General features: G+C 43.6%; 1 pseudogene; it reads left to right on the top strand.

Annotated features, from left to right (window-relative positions):
• LOC123486228 overlaps positions 1 to 17,986 on the top strand; it is a 50,198-nt pseudogene that overhangs the window by 19,251 nt on the left and 12,961 nt on the right.

Below are 17,986 nucleotides of genomic sequence, written 5' to 3'. Positions count from 1 at the left end.
GGTATGGCAACTGCTTGGCATCTGACTGCAAAGCACTTTAAAGGGTAGTGTGTACTGCCCAGCACATAACTGGGGCTGAGCTCCCTGCCATCCAGGACCTCTATACCAGGCGGTGTCAGAGGAAGGCCCTAAAAATTGTCAGCCACCCATGTCATAGACTGTTCTCTCTGCTGCCGCCCGGCAGGCGGTACCGGAGCGCCAAGTCTGGGACCAAAAGGCTCCTGAACAGCTTCTACCCCCAAGCCATAAGACTGCTGAACAGTTAATCAAATGACTACCCGGACTATTTGCATTGACCCCAATATATTTTTTGTTGCACTGATTCTTGCACTAGCTCTATGCACACTCACTGAACTCTGCCCACGCACTCACACATACATCAGTGGCACTCCAACACACACATACACACACCCACAAAACACACACATGCATATTGACGCCACGCACTCACACAGACACACTTTCACACTCTTCACATACGCTGCTGCTACTCTGTTTATTATCTATCCTGATTGCCTAGTCACTTTTACCACTACTCATATGTACATATTACCTCTACTACCTCGTACCCCTGCACATTGACTCGGTACTGGCCCTCCTTGTATATAGCCTCGTTATTCTATTGATAGTTGTTTTTTAGTGCACATTTTTCTTACTTTTTAGGGTTCGTAAGTAAGCATTTCCACGGTAAAGTCTACACCTGTTGTATTCGCGCATGTGACAAATAAAATTAGATTTGATTTTAAATGCATCAGTGATTTTGTATTTTCCTATAACTTTTTGAAGAGGCAACGCGGGAATTCCCATCTGTGTGTGTGCGTTTGTCGACTTTGTATAGCTGTTAATGATGATGCTAATGATAACCGTCTTTTGGTAGATGGAAAGGCTTTCCCAAAAAACCTTCTAAATTAAATGTTTAATCAATCCAGTGGCCATTTGTTTAGCGAACTCTGCAACCAGATGTGCGCTACAGAAACACTGCTACCCAAACAAGTCTGCTGGTGTGCACTTGAATTAAAGGGTATCTTAACATCCAAAAAATTTAAATCTCTTAGATTTTTAGTTGGGGACTTAGAACATCCACCCACTTGGGAGCAAGGTCAGAATGAGTTTTTCTCCACAAAACAGCTTTATTACAGACAGAAATACTCCTTCGTTTCATCAGCTGTCTGGGTGGCTGGTCTCAGACGATCCCACAGCTGAAAAAGCCAGATGTGGAGGTCCTGGGCTGGCGTGGTTACATGTGGTCTGCGGTTGTGAGGCCGGTTGGACGTACTGCCAAATTCTCTAAACGACTTTGGAGGCGGCGTATGGTAGAGAAATGCACGCTCCCTCAAAACCCGGAGACATCTGTGGCATTGTGTTGTGTGACAAAACTGCACGTTTTAGAGTGGCCTTTTATTGTCCCCAGCACAAGGTGCACTTGTGTAATGATCATGCTGTTTAATCAGCTTCTTGATATGTCACACCTGTCAGGTGGATGGCTTATCTTGGCAGGAGAAATGCTCACTAACAGGGATGTAAACAAATTTGTGCACAAAATTTAAGAGAAGTAGGCTTTTTGTGCGTATGGAACATTGCTGTGATCTTTTATTTCAGCTCTTGAAACATGGGACCAACACTTTGTTGCATTTATATTGTGGTTCAGTATAGATACGTATCGAATCGTCTTGAAGGGATAAGATGCACATCCCATATTCTGTCAATTTGCGGATATACACCCACTTATGTACTGTACACAAAGGTATGATGTCTATGGTAAGACGTGTGCATATTAGGCTAAGGTTACCGTTAGTAAACCATTGGTTTCACTTTCAGCACAATGCAATTTTCTCAGTGCCCAGGACTCGGGAGGCCCAAAGAAAAAGGCCTAGTCCTAAGTGTAATTAATATGTCCTGCAGATGTTGCCTTATGCTTCACAGGACTGCAGTAGTCTAGACAGACTGGCTGCTCAGTGTATGGCCTTGCTTAGATCCAGACTGATTCAAACTGGTTGTTCTACATTTATCATGTTCTTGTTTCAAGTCTCTCAAGACTATCTCTTTCTCCTTGCTCTTTTTACTCCCGATAAAATGTTTCATGCCTTGCTGTCATCAGGTTTTCCCAAAGCACAAAGGGAAGTCTGTTTTAAGGAGATGGGTTATCTGTGTCTGCTGCTTGGTGAACAGACGGGTTGATTTGCTTCCATTATGCTAATGCACACTAAATGGTTAGAGGGGGACCAACTACTAATAATCATGGGCTATTTAAATGCCTATTTGCAAATGTAGGCTTTTCTTGTAGAACATGAGCAATGTGCAGTTAGGTCTTTTCAAGCCCTGTGGATGAAAGAAAGAACACAGAGTACAATAGTGTATTAAGAGATGCTTTTATTAAGTAGGCCTGAAATGGTCCTTTCAGCTAAGTAGTCATTTTGCATTTTTTTTTTTACATTTTAGTCATTTAGCAGACGCTCTTATCCAGAGCGACTTACAGTTAGTGAGTGCATACATTATATAAAACAATTTTTTCATACTGGCCCCCCGTGGGAATCGAACCCACAACCCTGGCGTTGCAAACGCCATGCTCTACCAACTGAGCTACATCCCTGCCGGCCATTCCCTCCCCTACCCTGGGACACGCTGGGCCATTTGCGCCGCCCCATGGGTCTTCCAGTCGCGGCCGGCTACGACAGAGCCTGGATTCGAACCAGGATCTCTAGTGGCACAGCTAGCACTGCGAGGACAGCTATAGGTGGTTGTGAGCAGTCATTTGCTTTTACGTGGTTGAGTTGCTCTGAAGATAAGCATTGAATTATGCTTTCCCCTTTCCCTTACGGTCATAAATGAGGCTTACCACAATTTTCCTCCTCAAGATAATTCCAGACAATTTAGCTAGCTGGGGTCAGTGCCCTTACCCCCTGCCCCCCAACCCCCTGCCCCTACACCCAACACTGCTGTGGATAATTAGCAGTTTAAAAATGTTATTTCCTTCCTGTAGAATAAACTGTAAGAATGTACACTGTGCATAGAGCTGGCTGTAACCTATTAGGGGCTGGCGCAGGGCACTGGAATATGGGTATCTGTACAGTAGACTAGTTCATTGGGTGCCCTGAATGCTGTAGCCTTGGCCGTAAGCAAAGCGACTGGCCATCAGCAGTATAATTGAAGTGGAGGCTGATAGGCTGTTGGACATTCCAGCGAGGATTAAGGGGATTGGATGCTTGTTGCTGAGTTTGGTGGTTTTAACGCCTGTATGGAAAGACTGCAGGCTTTGTGAACGGGTCCGGCTAACGACTAACCGGTTCAGTGTGCTTTGTTTGAAATCAGTATCAACTTACTATGAATAGAGAAATTATTTATATTGAATAGCCAGTAAGGATACACAAGCCATTTCCAAGTATTGCTAGTTGCTACTTAACAGTCACAAGAGATGCTGCTTCGACGTTTGGCCATAAGTGGCTGATTCCAAGGGTCCAGCATCCCTCACCCTGTCACAGTAAGGTGATTACACCAGGCAGGCAGAGAGTGGAGAGCAATAGTCCTCCTGATGGGCTACAGTGGCACTTCTACTGTATATTATATAACTGTAACCCAATCCCTGGAATCCAGCCGCATAGGGGCCGTGTTTGTGTGTGTGTGTGTGTGTGTTGCAGCAGCAGCAGGGTGCACAACCACATGATTCCGCCTGCAGTGAGTCAGTCTCCTGTCTCTCTACTCATTGCATAATGCAAGCTGGCTGATAGTCAGCAGCAACCCTACACTGCAGCAGTATAGCTAACCACCCCTGTCCCTCAGCCACATCACAGACAGAGAAACCAGGCCCTATGTCGTTGATCATGGCAGAACACGGGCATGGTATTCAGTGGGTGCAATGTCCAGGACATGGTAGGTATATCTGTAGTCTCGCTCGCCAGACTCCGGGTGCTCCACAGTGGCTGTGGGTAGATCTGTAATGCATAGAACAGAACCAAAGGTTTTTGTAAATCAGATAACGCTGCAGCTTCATACTCAAGCTGGTTGTAATTGTGCAATGCAGTTGTTAGATTGAAGGAGTCAATTGAGTGTAACTGAGTAGTAATAAGGGGTTCTAGAAGTCAAACACTCCCCGGTGTCAGTAGAGCTGTTAGCTGTTTAAGGGACCCCTCTCTACACACCATATATTTTCCTGCCAGTTGTTGTTGGTGATGTAATATGATGCCCGGTACTCTCGACATAGCCGAGAAGAGAAAGAAAAACGATTTCTGCAGGCGCCTGCTACTCTGCTTCTTGACACTGCTTGAATTATCTAAACTGGACGCTAAAATGCCTGACGTAAAGGGTTTTCCTAACGTCACGTGAAAGCATAATGGTCCTGGAAAAAGAAACATTAGGCTATGTATAATTATGTCATTACAATTAGTGCTGACTCCGTAGGATCTCAGCTCTGCAGAAGTAAGCAGTGTTTCACCATGCAGATCTATGGGGCCTGGTCAAAAGTAGTGCACTATATAGGGAATAAGGTGCCAATTGGGACGCTTCCTACTTATTAGCTACGAGCCTCGGCAGCTGCTGTGCTTCCAGTCAGACAAACAGCTGACTGTAATTGACCAATTTTGCAGTTTGACAGACCGAAACAAGTCACTCTTCCAGCTAGATTAGTTGTAGTAAAGATGTTCCTGGTCCCAACTGCAGAGAACCTGGGTCGTATTCAGTAGGAACAAAACGGTAGAAAACTATCCAAAGAAACTGAGTGAAACATGAGGTAGTATCTGAACTTGTCCAATAACAAATTCTCAACCCATGTCCACCACTCTCCTCACCAAGCCAGTGGTAAGAGTCTCGTGAGACCTCTGCACACTTGCCTTTGGCTAGATCCTAGCAGCATTTCCTGAGGGTAGGTTTCCTGAAGGCTTAGTAAGCTGAACGTGAGATGGATTCAGGACTGATCTACACTCCAGCTACTGAGAAACATTAGTCACGCTGCAGAAACCTTGATATCTGGCTAGCCTGGGATGCCTACCTGTAGTACCTCTCTTTTCAAGAGAACCATATCTCCGATCGCAAAACCTGTGTTGTAGGGACTGTCCCCCCTGCCAGTCCCTCACAGAGTGGTACGTGCAAGACACTAAGCCCCTGATGATGAGGCTCTTAACTTCTCTCGTCTCTCAGTTCCATCTGAGTTATGGCTTCCTCAGTCAATAACTTTTAAATCACAAAGGAAAGGTTAGGTAAAGACAGCCAGTACTCTGTTACATCTTTTTCTTCACTTCAGTTTATCCTGGAGTGACCTCTGAAATCAGTCCATTGTAAAGGCTGGTGTAATGTTGAACTCGGGGGAGCGACTGAATGAATGACTGGCGATTTCTCAAATGAATTCCCTTTCACTCCATCTTGGCTCTGGGTATCATCACGAGGACAGGGATTATTATTTTTTTTAGGTGAAGATGCACCCAGCTTGAAGCAATTATGTGTGGAGTTAATTTGAATTCTGTAGGCCTTATCTCTCACAAAATCAACAAGCGAATCATCAATAATCATTGTTCATTAGGATATTTGCTCTGTGTCTTTGTGCCGATTTTAATATTCTTGCAAGATTCCAACATCGTAATCTACTGTCTCTGAACAAACGCATCCCAACTAATTATTTTCATCTCTGCTTAAGGCAGTTAGTAAATTATTAATTTTATTTAATGAAAGACGCGCAATTCCACCCTCTGCTATGACTACTGCCAAGTCTTTAATGAATAGTTTAGTTTACACACACAGCAGTGCAGCAGGTCCCCCATGCAGGGCCGGTTCCAGGCATAAGAGAAAAAAAGTATTTAGTCAGCCACCAATTGTGCAAGTTCTCCCACTTAAAAAAGATGAGAGGCCTGTAATTTTCATCATAGGTACACGTCAACTATGACAGACAAATTGAGGGAAAAAAATCCAGAAAATCACATTGTAGGATTTTTATGAATTTATTGCAAATTATGGTGGAAAATAAGTATTTGGTCACCTACAAACAAGCAAGATTTCTGTCTCTCACAGACCTGTAACTTCTTCTTTAAGAGGCTCCTCTGTCCTCCACTCGTTACCTGTATTAATGGCACCTGTTTGAACTTGTTATCAGTATAAAAGACACCTGTCCACAACTTCAAACAGTCACACTCGAAACTCCACTATGGCCAAGACCAAAGAGCTGTCAAAGGACACCAGAAACAAAATTGTAGACCTGCACCAGGCTGGGAAGACTGAATCTGCAATAGGTAAGCAGCTTGGTTTGAAGAAATCAACTGTGGGAGCAATTATTGGGAAATGGAAGACACAAGACCACTGATAATCTCCCTCGATCTGGGCTCCACGCAAGATCTCACCGTGGGGTCAAAATGATCACAAGAACGGTGAGCAAAATCCAATAACCACACGGGCCCTAGTGAATGAGCCTGCAGAGAGCTGGGACCAAAGTAACAAAGCCTACCATCAGTAACACACTACACCGCCAGGGGACTCAAATCCTGCAGTGCCAGACGTGTCCCCCTCTTAAGCCAGTACATGTCCAGGCCCGTCTGGTTTGCTAGAGTGCATTTGGAATGATCCGAGATTGGGAGAATGTCGCATATGGTCAGATGAAACCAAAATGAACTTTGGTAAAAACTCAACTTTCGTCGTGTTTGGAGGACAAAGAATGCAGAGTTGCATCCAAAGAACACCATACCTACTGTGAAGCATGGGGTGGAAAGCATCATGCTTTGGGGCTGTTTTTTCTACCAAAGGGACCAGGGACGACTGATCCGTGTCAAGGAAAGATGGATGGGGCCTTATCGTGAGATTTTGAGTGAAAACCTCCTTCCATCAGCAAAGGCATTGAAGATGAAACGTGGCTGGGTCTTTCAGCATGACAATTATCCCAAACACACCGCCCGGCAACGAAGGAGTGGCTTCGTAAGAAGCATTTCAAGGTCCTGGGGTGCCTAAGCCAGTCTCCAGATCTCAACCCATAGAAAATCTTTGGAGGGGAGTTGAAAGTCTGTGTTGCCCAGCGACAGCCCCAAAACATCACTGCTCTAGAGAGATCTGCATGGAGGAATGTGCCAAAATACCAGCAACAGTGTGTGAAAACCTTAGAAGACTTACAGAAAACGTTTGACCTGTGTCATTGCCAACAAAGCGGTATATAACAAAGTATTGAGAAACTTTTGTTATTGACCAAATACTTATTTTCCACCATAATTTGCAAATAAATAAATTAAATATCCTACAATGTGATTTTCTGGATTTTCTTTCTCATTTTGTCTTTCATAGTTGACGTGTACCTATGATGAAAATTACGGCCTCTCTCATCTTTTTAAGTGGGAGAACTTGCACAATTGGTGGCTGACTAAATACTTTTTTTCCCCCACTGTAAGTTACATTTTTGGGGTTAAGGAACTCAGTCTGGGTCTCAACTTACTGTTGAGAGTAAGAATAATAGAATACACAAAGTGCAATTTCGAAATGTGGTTGTGCATCAGCAGTTTTTCTCTTGTTATGTCAGTCACTGACAGTCACTCAATTAGCCATGTCAGCTATGATTGGTAGTTAGTCTAGCCAGCTATCCAAACTTGTGATAATCATGGCTAATACCAGACCTGGCACTTGCCCAGGGGCCCTGACCTCTAGGGGCCACATTGATTTTGTTAGTCATTCTCACTCCAGATATATTAATTCACCTTTTGGCTTCTGGACAGGTAGCGAGTCAGGCAGGAGTCGGGGAGCCTTTGGTGAGGCTGCCAAGTTCAGACTTACTCCCTGTACTGTAGTCCACCAGCCTGTGGAATGGGAGGTCGTCTGGTGGACAATGTTCACTTTACATCTGCTTGTACTGAAAGTAGCCAATTAATGTTCACTCAACCTTAGTTGATGCTTACACTGTGGGCATTTTTCAGTCATCTAAGGACAAAGATGTTCTCTGAGATAGAAATGGAGGCACTCTGGGCAGGGTGATAGTTAGGCTACACTCTGAGGCAGGGGGGCAGATCAGAGTAAGCATTGCTGTGCGCTGCACTGCTCTCTCTCCATGTACAGTAGTAGTACCACCATGTCTTCTGTAGCGCAAAGACCTCTGGATATTGACATTTCCTCCGACATTGCTGTTATCTTAACTACAACTACGCTCCTCTAACAAGGGATCATGAGTTGACAGAAGTGTGCAAGGTTAGCTCATTGTAAACCTGTGGTGAGGGATGTTTTTGTTAAGTCTGAATGCCTGGCTCTTGAGTGTTGTTTTTTCGAACCACAAAAAACAGCTCCGATTTATGATGGGGCTTGAAACCATATGGATCCTCCAGGCTAGTTTAGCTAAGTGTTGTGACTATTTTTGTTACATGCTTTGTGGATTACATTAATTCCAGGATTACTTTTGTTAAACAGAAGGGATGAACTACTTTCATTGAAAATATGTCACACGTATCTGTTGTGTTTAACAGATGCTTGTGGTTAGAATGGTTTGGTTTTGAGCAGTGAGCCTGGACTGCAGTCATGCTTTAGTTCTGCTTCTGAACTTCAATATCTGGATATTAGGTTTCTAAGCTATTTTGTTTGTTTTTCAGGCTGTTTTGTTTTTATTGCGCCTGTTTATTCTATTTAATAGTTATTCATATCCACGCCTGCCCAGAAATCCCTCATTGCAGTATTTCGTAAGGAAATGGCATGACGCCACAAACATCCACACCATCATTGTTTAATCTAGATTTTAACCTGAATCTCACAAATCACTACAACAAATAACTAATTGATTCATATTGAAATCTCTCACCCATATATCATCTCTCTGCAAACAAATAAATCATTCCTTTTCAATACATTTGATGTGGTTCAAACAAAGAGTTGTTTTGTACCATAAAGCTAAAATGTGGTCCCCAAATGGCACCCCTATTCCTTACATAGTGCACTACATTCGACCAGAGGCCCTGGTTAAAAGTAGTGCACTATGTAGGAATACCATAGTGCACTATGTAGGAATGTGCCATAGCTACTGTGTGCTGTTGCGTTGGAGGGAATGTGTTCTTAAGGCATATCTGACACTTTGTGTGGGCTATGCTATGCACTCACCCTGATTGGTATCTGAAGGAGCAGTAACTAGCGATCAAGTCAGAAGATGAATTGAGCAATTTCTTAGTATATACTGTAGAGCTACAGTGGCTAATTTATGTAAAGGAGAATTTCCATCTAAAAAGGACCCATGAGGACCAACGTGAAGTTCATAGAGCATGTCAAATTGGGTGTGAAATGAAACTAGTCTATATTTGGAAGTTGAGGCATGTATACATTTGTCAAGCATTTTCTATCCTAAAAATGTGGAATAAGCAAAGGCTTTGATTTCTGGTCAAACCTATGAAATAGGAGTCTTAGATGACATCTACCAGAAAAAGGTAGGCTATTAAAATACGTCAAAACACAATCATGTTGAAGTAAAGACCCCTGCCAACTAATATCAACACTTATTATTTAGTTTTGTGAAATTACTTCCCTCCTATGTTTAAGAAACATTGCCTTGTAATTCCGTTACCAAAACCCACATATCTTTAAAGGCCCAGTGCAGTCGAACATTGATTTTCCTGTGTTTTATATACAGTGAGGAAAAAAGTATTTGATCCCCTGCTGATTTTGTAAGTTTGCCCACTGACAAAGATATTATCAGTCTATAATTTTAATTACATTGGTAGGTTTATTTGAACAGTGAGAGACATGAATAACAACAAAAAAATCCAGAAAGACGCATGTCAAAAAATGTAATAAAATGATTTGCATTTTTAATGAGGAAATAGTATTTGACCCCTCTGCAAAACATTACTTAGTACTTGGTGGCAAAACCCAGAGGTCAGACGTTTTTGTAGTTGGCCACCAGGTTTGCACACATCTCAGGAGGGATTTTGTCCCACTCGCTCTTTGCAGATCTTCTCCAAGTCATTATGGTTTTGAGGCTGACGTTTGGCAACTCGAACCTTCAGCTCCCCTCCACCAATTTTCTATGGGATTAAAGGTCTGGAGACTGTCTAGGCCACTCCAGGACTTAATGTGCTTCTTCTTGAGCCACTCCTTTGTTGCCTTGGCCGTGTGTTTTGGGTCATTGTCATGCTGGAATACCCATCCACGACCCATTTTCAATGCCCTGGCTGAGGGAAGGAGGTTCTCACCAAGATTTGGACGGTACATGGCCCGTCCATCGTCCCTTTGATGCGGTGGTTGTCCTGTCCCCTTAGCAGAAAAACACCCCCAAAGCATGTAATGTTTCCCACCTCCATGTTTGATGGTGGGGATGGTGTTCTTGGGGTCATAGGCAGCATTCCTCCTCCTCCAAACACGGCGAGTTGAGTTGATGCCAAAGAGCTCGATTTTGGTCTCATCTGACCACAACACTTTCACCCAGTTCTCCTCTGAATCATTCAGATGTTCATTGGCAAACTTCAGACGGCCCTGTATATGTGCTTTCTTGAGCCGGGGGACTTTGCGGGCGCTGCAGGATTTTTAGTCCTTCACGCTTAGTGTGTTACCAATTGTTTTCTTGGTGACTATGGTCCCAGCTGCCTTGAGATCGTTGACAAGATCCTCCTGTGTAGTTCTGGGCTGATTCCTCACGGTTCTCATGATCATTGCAACTCCACGAGGGTGAGATCTTGCATGGAGCCCCAGGCCGAGGGAGATTTACGTTATTTTGTGTTTCTTCCATTTTGCGAATAATCGCACCAACTGTTGTCACCTTCTCACTCCAAGCTGCTTGGCGATGGTCTTGTAGCCCATTCCAGCCTTGTGTAGGTCTACAATCTTGTCCCCCTGACATCCTTGGAGAGCTCTTTGGTCTTGGCCATGGTGGAGAGTTTGGAATGTGATTGATTGATTGCTTCTGTGGACGGTGTCTTTTATACAGGTAACAAGATGAGATTAAGAGCACTCCCTTTAAGAGTGTGCTCCTAATTTCAGCTCGTTACCTGCATAAAAGACACCTGACCAGAAATCTTTCTGATTGAAAGGGGGTCAAATACTTATTTCCCTCATTAAAATGCAAATCAATTTATAAAATTTTTGACATGTGTTTTTTCTAAATTTTGTTGTTGTTATTCTGCCTCTCACTGTTCAAATAAACCTACCATTAAAATTATAGACTGATCATTTCTTTGTCAGTGGGCAAACGTACAAAATCAGCAGGGGATCAAATACTTTTTTCCCTCACTGTATATTTCCACACTATGAGGTTGAAATAATATTGTGAATTGTGAAAATGACAATGAGGCCCTTTTTTGTGTAAGAGCTGTTTGAAAACACTGCTGAAATTCAGCCTGTTTTGGTGGAAGGGAGTTTTGTCCTTCCATGGTGACATCACCATGCGTTAAATGAGTTAATAGGCCAACAAGGAGTCCCAAACCTCTCTGCCAAGAACAGCTACTTTTTGTTTTCCCCTCCCACTCAAACCACTCCGACAGTCCTAGCATAATTCTTGCTTCGAGAAATTGCTCTTTGCTGAGAAGCTATTTTTATTTTAATTATCATTTTACTTGAAAACAATCACTTATTCCACATTTTGTTGTTACAGCCTGAATTCTAAATGGTTGAAATATTTTTTTCCGCACCCATCTACACCCCCATAATGACAAAGTGAAACATGTTTTTAGAAATGTTTGCAGATTTATTGAAAATGAAATACAGAAATATCTAATTTACATGGTATTCACACCCTGAGTCAATACATGTTAGAATCACCTTTTTGGTTAAGTCTAAGCTTTGCACACCTGGATTTTACAATATTTGCACATTATTCTTTTAAAAAAATTCTTCAAGCTCTGTCAAGTTGGTTGTTGATCATTGCTAGACAACCAAGTCTTGCCATATATTTTCAAGCTGATTTAAGTCAAAACTGTAACTAGGTCACTCAGAACATTACATGTCTTCTTGGTCAGCAACCCCAGTGTACAGTGCATTCGGAAAGTATTCAGACCCCTTTACTTTTTCCTAGTTTTGTTACGTTACAGCCTTATTCTAAAATGGATAAAACATTTTTTAAAACATAGTCAATCTACACACAATACCCCATAATGACAAAGCAAAAACAGGTTATACATATTTTTGCACATATATTAAAAATTAATTATCACATTTACATAAGTATTCAGACCCTTTCTCAGTACTTTGTTGAAGCAGCTTTTGCAGCGATTACGGCGTTGAGTCTTCTTGGGTTCTTCTCTGCAGATCCTCTCTCAAGCTCTGTCAGGTTGAATGGGGAGCTGATATCAAGTTTATTTATTAATTATTAGGCTAAGTGATTAAAACAGGTAATTTTGTTACCAAATCGGTAGGAGAATTAATAGAAATCATAGTAGTCACAAACCACAGTTGGCTCTACCTGCTTCTGTTCTCCCTTCCATTGGCATACTGTTATGTTCAGCTCATACATGGTTTTCTTCTTCTGTCGTCTGGTGGTCAAAGCAAGACTGTGAAAACTCCGTCTGGAAAACCTCCCACACTCACTCTCACTCTCTCTCTCTCTAACTCTGTTACCAGATGTAAATCCACTTACTACCTACTGTAGTTCAATAACCAAAATAAATGTTTTCAAACTCAAGGTGTCATGTCATGCTTCGACACCCCATTCTTTCTGCAGACATTTTTCAATCTTAATTCAGAGCAGATATTTAAGAGTTGCATAAACAGAGGGAGATTTTACCGTAATTATCTTACCAAACTTTGCATCATTCTTAACAGTAAATGAGTTTTTGTGAAATAATTCTGTGGAAATTGTAAAAAGTAGTCATTGTGCATAGGTATGGTTTGTTAAACTTTTAAATCAATGGTTTTTGTTTTCCATACATTTTCAAGTGAAAACTCTGAGTCCAAGCGTAATTCCCGTTACCGTGGAATTGCCCAGGCTTCCATAAAACAGCATATTCTTGTATACAAGAAGATAACCACCTGCATCTGATTCCCAGCATTGCCTTTTGCTCCTGTGAGGAGAGTTTGGCCTCCCACCCACACATAGCAGCCCTGGCAGGCAGTGAGTAAGGCAGTGACGTGGTGTTGTTGAGCCCAGGTCTGCCAAGCCAAGCCAGGGTATGAGAAACCAGAGGGGCAGGCTGCCAGGTGACACAAACGGCCCTACAACAGCCTACAGCCTGGGCACAGAGCAGCACAGCTCCCGCTGCCAGATCTGTTCTTAGTTCCTGAGTGAGAGAACCAACGAGCAAGCTGAAGCAGCATAGGAGGACCAGGTCCAGGCCCAGTTTCAGGCTGGGCCAAGGCAAAGGAGAGAGGGCTTGAGTCTGGTTCCCAAACATGGGTCTTCTCAGGGTTGTGAGGTGGGAATTAGAGGGTTCCCACTGGAAGAATGGTAGCTAAGAGCAGTAGGACAGAGCATTGAGATGGTGCTCCTTCTCTTACCATCTGGGAAAATTATGTTTCCCACCTGTTTAATAGGTGGAAACTGAGGTCTGTTTTGTATGGAATAATCTTTTCTTGACCCCTTATAAATCGAATTAACAAATCCCCATGCATCAGGGGCAAAGCTCCTTCCTTCATGATTATTGCTGGACTTTGGCCCTCCCTGTGTGTGCAGTTCTCTAACTGTGCGTGAGGCAAGTGCAAAGCACACCAAAGGTGAGGATTGGATTTATATAGATCCTTTCTACCAACTGAGGGTACCCAAAGCGCTTTACATGTAAGGGGGAAACTCTCCTTATCCACCACCATTTTGGTAGAGTGCGCCCTCAGCCTGCATGCTGTTTACGTTGTTGTTGAAAACGACCTACTGCTGCAGCCGACTCTGGCTCAGGCCAAAAGCACTTGACTTCTGTAGCCCGTTTATTTCAGCCTGACTGATTCAGTCAGTGCCCTGCTTAAAAATACATACGTAGCTAAAGTTAGGCCCCTACCTCAGATAGCATGGAAGCTGCTGTACACATCAATAGCCTAGCTGTTCTATTTGAAATTGCACGTGTTGTTTTCCTGTGTGTGCACTGCATCTGTCTGTGTCTTTTAAGGACACATAGGCTATAACCAGAATACCACAATTAGCCCCCGTCAGTTAATCAATCAGTCAGATAGTAAAAGCTATTTGGCATCCGTACACTACTGTCCAGTGAACTGAACAAATGATATGATGAACACTAGTTGAGGCAATTTCTGCTCTGTTATGAGCTCTGTTAGCCTATGTTGTACAGTGCATTCGGAGTATTCAGACCCCTTGACTTTTTCCACATTTTGTTAAGCTACAGCCTTATTCTAAAATGAATGAATTTGTTTTTTTTCCTCATCAATCTACACACAATACCCCATAATGACAAAGCAAAAACAGGTTTTAGATTTTTTTGCAAATGTATTCAAAATTTTAAAAAAACTTAAATATCACATTCACATAAATATTCAGACCCTTTACTCAGTACTTTGTTGAAGCACCTTTGGCAGCGATTACAGCCTCAAATCTTCTTGGGTATGACCCTACAAGCTTGGCACGCCCTGTATTTGGGGAGTTTCTCCCCATTCTTCTCTGCAGATCCTCTCAAACTCTGTCAGGTTGGATGGGAGCGTCGCTGCACAGCTGTTTTCAGTCTCGCCAGAGATGTTCAATCGGGTTCAAGTCCGAGCTCTGGCTGGAGCCACTCAAGGACATTCAGAGACTTGTCCCAAAGCCACTCCTGCGCTGTCTTGGTGTGTGCTTAGGGTCTTTCCTTTGGAACGTAACCTTCGCCCATCTGAGGTCCTGAGCGCTCTGGGCAGGTTTTCATCAAGGATCTCTCTGTACTTTGCTCAGTTCATACTTTTCCCTCAATCCTGACTAATCTCCCAGTCCCTGCCGCTGAAAAACACCCCCCACGGCATGATGCTGCCACCACCATGTTTCACCGTAGGGATGGTGCCAGGTTTCCTCCAGACGTGACGCTTGGCATTCAGGCCAAGAGTTCAATCTTGGTTTCATCAGACCAGAGACCAATCTTGTTTCTCATGGTCTAGAGTCCTTAGGTACCTTTTGGCAAACAAGCGGGCTGTCATGTGTCTTTTACTGAGGAGTGGCTTCCGTCTGGCCACTCTACCATACAGGCCGATTGTTGGAGTGCTGCAGAGATGGTTGACCATTTGGAAGGTTCTCCCAGCTTCTCCACAGAGGGAACTCTGGCTCTGTCAGAGTGACCATCGGGTTCTTGGTCACCTCCTGACCAAGGTCCCTTCTCCCCCGATTGCTCAGTTTGGCCGGGCTGCCAGCTCTAGGAAGAGTCTTGTTGGTTCCAAACTTCCATTTAAGAATGATGAGGCCACTGTGTTCTTGGGGACCTTCAATGCTGCAGAAAGTTTTGTCCCTTCCCCCAGATCTGTGCCTCGACACAATCCTGTCTCGGAGCTCGACGGACAATTCCTTCGACCTCATGCATGGTTTTTTCTCTGACATGCACTGTCAACTGTGGGACCTTATATATGACAGGTGTGTCCTTTCCAAATCATGTCCAATCAATTGAATTTACCATAGGTGGACTCCAATTAAGTTGTAGAAAACATCTCAAGGATGATCAATGGAAACAGGATACACCTGAGCTCAATTTCGGGGACTCATAGCAAAAGTTCTGAATTTTTTTTTTTGTCTTATGTGGTATTGGGTGTAGGGATTGAGGGAAAATGTAATTTAATCAATTTTAGAATAAGGTTGTAACGTAACAAAATGTGAAAAAATCAAGGCGTCGAATGCACTAAATAAAGGTATTTTTATATATATATTTTTTAATAATTAGCAACAATTTCAAATGGTTTTTGCCTTGCCATTATGGGGTATTGTGTGTAGATTGATGAGGATTTGTATTTATTTTAATCAATTTTAGAATAAGGCTGTAACTCAACAAAATGTGGAAAAAGTGAAGGGGTCTGAATGCTTTCCGAATGCACTGTGTGTAGAATACAGGCTGTGAGTGACCTGTTCTTCTTGTGTATCTCCTGCTCTGTCCTGTAGGGTGCAATCCTGGGTCGCTCGGAGACACAGGAGTGCGTTTCTACAACTCTGGCTGGGAGAAGGAGCGAACCAACCGCAGTGGCATCGAGCCTTACTACGGAGACACGGACAAGAGGCTCCATTGCTCGCCACCTGGAAGAACACCTCGGGAACCATCGAGATCGTCAAGCAGGGGCTGCTGGCTGGACGATGTCAACTTTGCTATGACAGGTTAGGTAGTGTCTTATTCTGAGGCAAGACGGTAGACTTAGGGCTTAGTGGTCCTTAGTGGTCCTCTGTAGCTCAGTTAGTAGAGCAGTGGCGCTTGTAATGCTCTGGATAGTGGGTTTGATTCCCGGGACCTCCGATACGTGAAAATGTATGCACGAAAACAGTCCTTTGGATAAAAGCATTTGCTAAATGGAATATATTCTTCTTAGACTTAGGCTAGTGGTTAAGTGTAAGGGTTGGTGGTCTGAAGCACTGTACTTCAGTCCTTTCCTGCAGATGGTGACTAACACTTATTAGTTTAGGTCATACTGTCCTTTGTATGACGGTTGACTTAGTACATCTTTAAAGGCGCTGCATGGTCATTCCGACGTCTGCATTGGCCGTGCAGAATTTGCTGGTGATACGGCCTCTGCAGAAGTCAGGGAATTCATACTTCTTGCGCTTCGCGAAGCTCAGCACAAAGCTGTTGTGAAGGGAAGTTGTCAAGGAAGTGAGTTTGGGTTTATACAGGGACCTCCCGCCCTCACCTACCTCAACCAATCATGTCAATGCGGCACTATTTGCAAAATTTGAGAGGCGGACCGTCGATGCGTACGGAGCTCAATTTGGGCTCTACATCTCCGGAGGCTCCAACAAGTGAGTCACACCATCCATACGGCGCCTCCGACCACATTTTGATCAAGCCTAAATTGGCTTTTAGTATAGTGCATAAAGCTCTGCTTAGGGCCTGTCTTTTATTTCTCATTTCTACTACAGCACTTGTCAGAGTGGTTGTCTGTCTCTTCCTGTAAAGATGTAGTTCTTCCTCTCCAGAGAGAGAAAGAAAGGCGAGAGAAAGAGAGGGATCGGTTCAGTGGAGGGCTGCCAGCACTCAGCTCTCTACCTTTGTAACAGAGGTGTTCTTTTGTTTCTTTTTCTGTCTTTCTTTCTCTCTGCTGCAGTAGTGAATGTGTGGAGACGAAGAGAGTCCGGACGTCTTCTTCTACTAGCTGCGAAGGCAACATGTGTAACGAGAAGTTCTTATACAGCCCCCGATACACAGGCTGTCCAAAGTAAGTCATCATGTAAGTTCACACACAGGAAGCTGGTGTAATGTCACATCCTCTGTCAGTTTTTCAGCCAAACACAGACAATAAGTCAGTAAGAATAACCCAACCTAACCCAAGAGGCACTGGGGCAAATTCCCCAACAAACACTATAGACACAAGGTCTTCTACTTTACCAGGGCCCATAGGTCTACTGCTTTAATTAGAAACTTTGTGTCCAGGCTAGCCACTGTCCCCCCTCTCTACGGGGGCCAGTAGCAGCTAGTGTGGCCCATTGGGGCCACCCAGCCCAGCCTCAGACATCCTCAATGTCACAGGAAGGGAAACCGCAACAATAATGCAATCCACAGTCTGTGTCTGTGCTGGAGAGAACTGTGATGGCAGAGAACTGTGATGGCAGAGAACTGTGAAAGCATAGGAGTGGCTGATCACATCGAATACTACATCTTTGTGATATGAGAAGTGGGTGTACTGCACAGTAAGGCTTAGCTATTGGTTTTTTGGGTCACTTGGTTGTTTAGGCGGTTATTTTTGGCTGCTGGCTTAAATTCTCATGAACTGCATTTTACTATTAATCTCACTATTTAGAGGATTTTGTTGAAGCCTCCCAGATGTGTTGTGCTGTGTTGGAACTATTTTTAGAGTGTTGCACTACTAGTCTTCTGATACCATTTTGTATGGCGTGATGAAAATGTGAGGGGAACAAAGTACATTTGCATACCTGTATTAGGTGTATTCTCTCTCCCTCCTTCTTCCTGCCTTCTCCTCGCCAACCCCCCTTCCCTCTCTTTCCACCATCCTCCCCCCTTCCCGCGCCTTTATG

Source organism: Coregonus clupeaformis, unplaced genomic scaffold (assembly GCF_020615455.1).
Source record: "Coregonus clupeaformis isolate EN_2021a unplaced genomic scaffold, ASM2061545v1 scaf1074, whole genome shotgun sequence".
NCBI classification, from domain to species: domain Eukaryota; kingdom Metazoa; phylum Chordata; class Actinopteri; order Salmoniformes; family Salmonidae; genus Coregonus; species Coregonus clupeaformis.
This window is presented reverse-complemented; position numbering and strand designations above follow the sequence as displayed.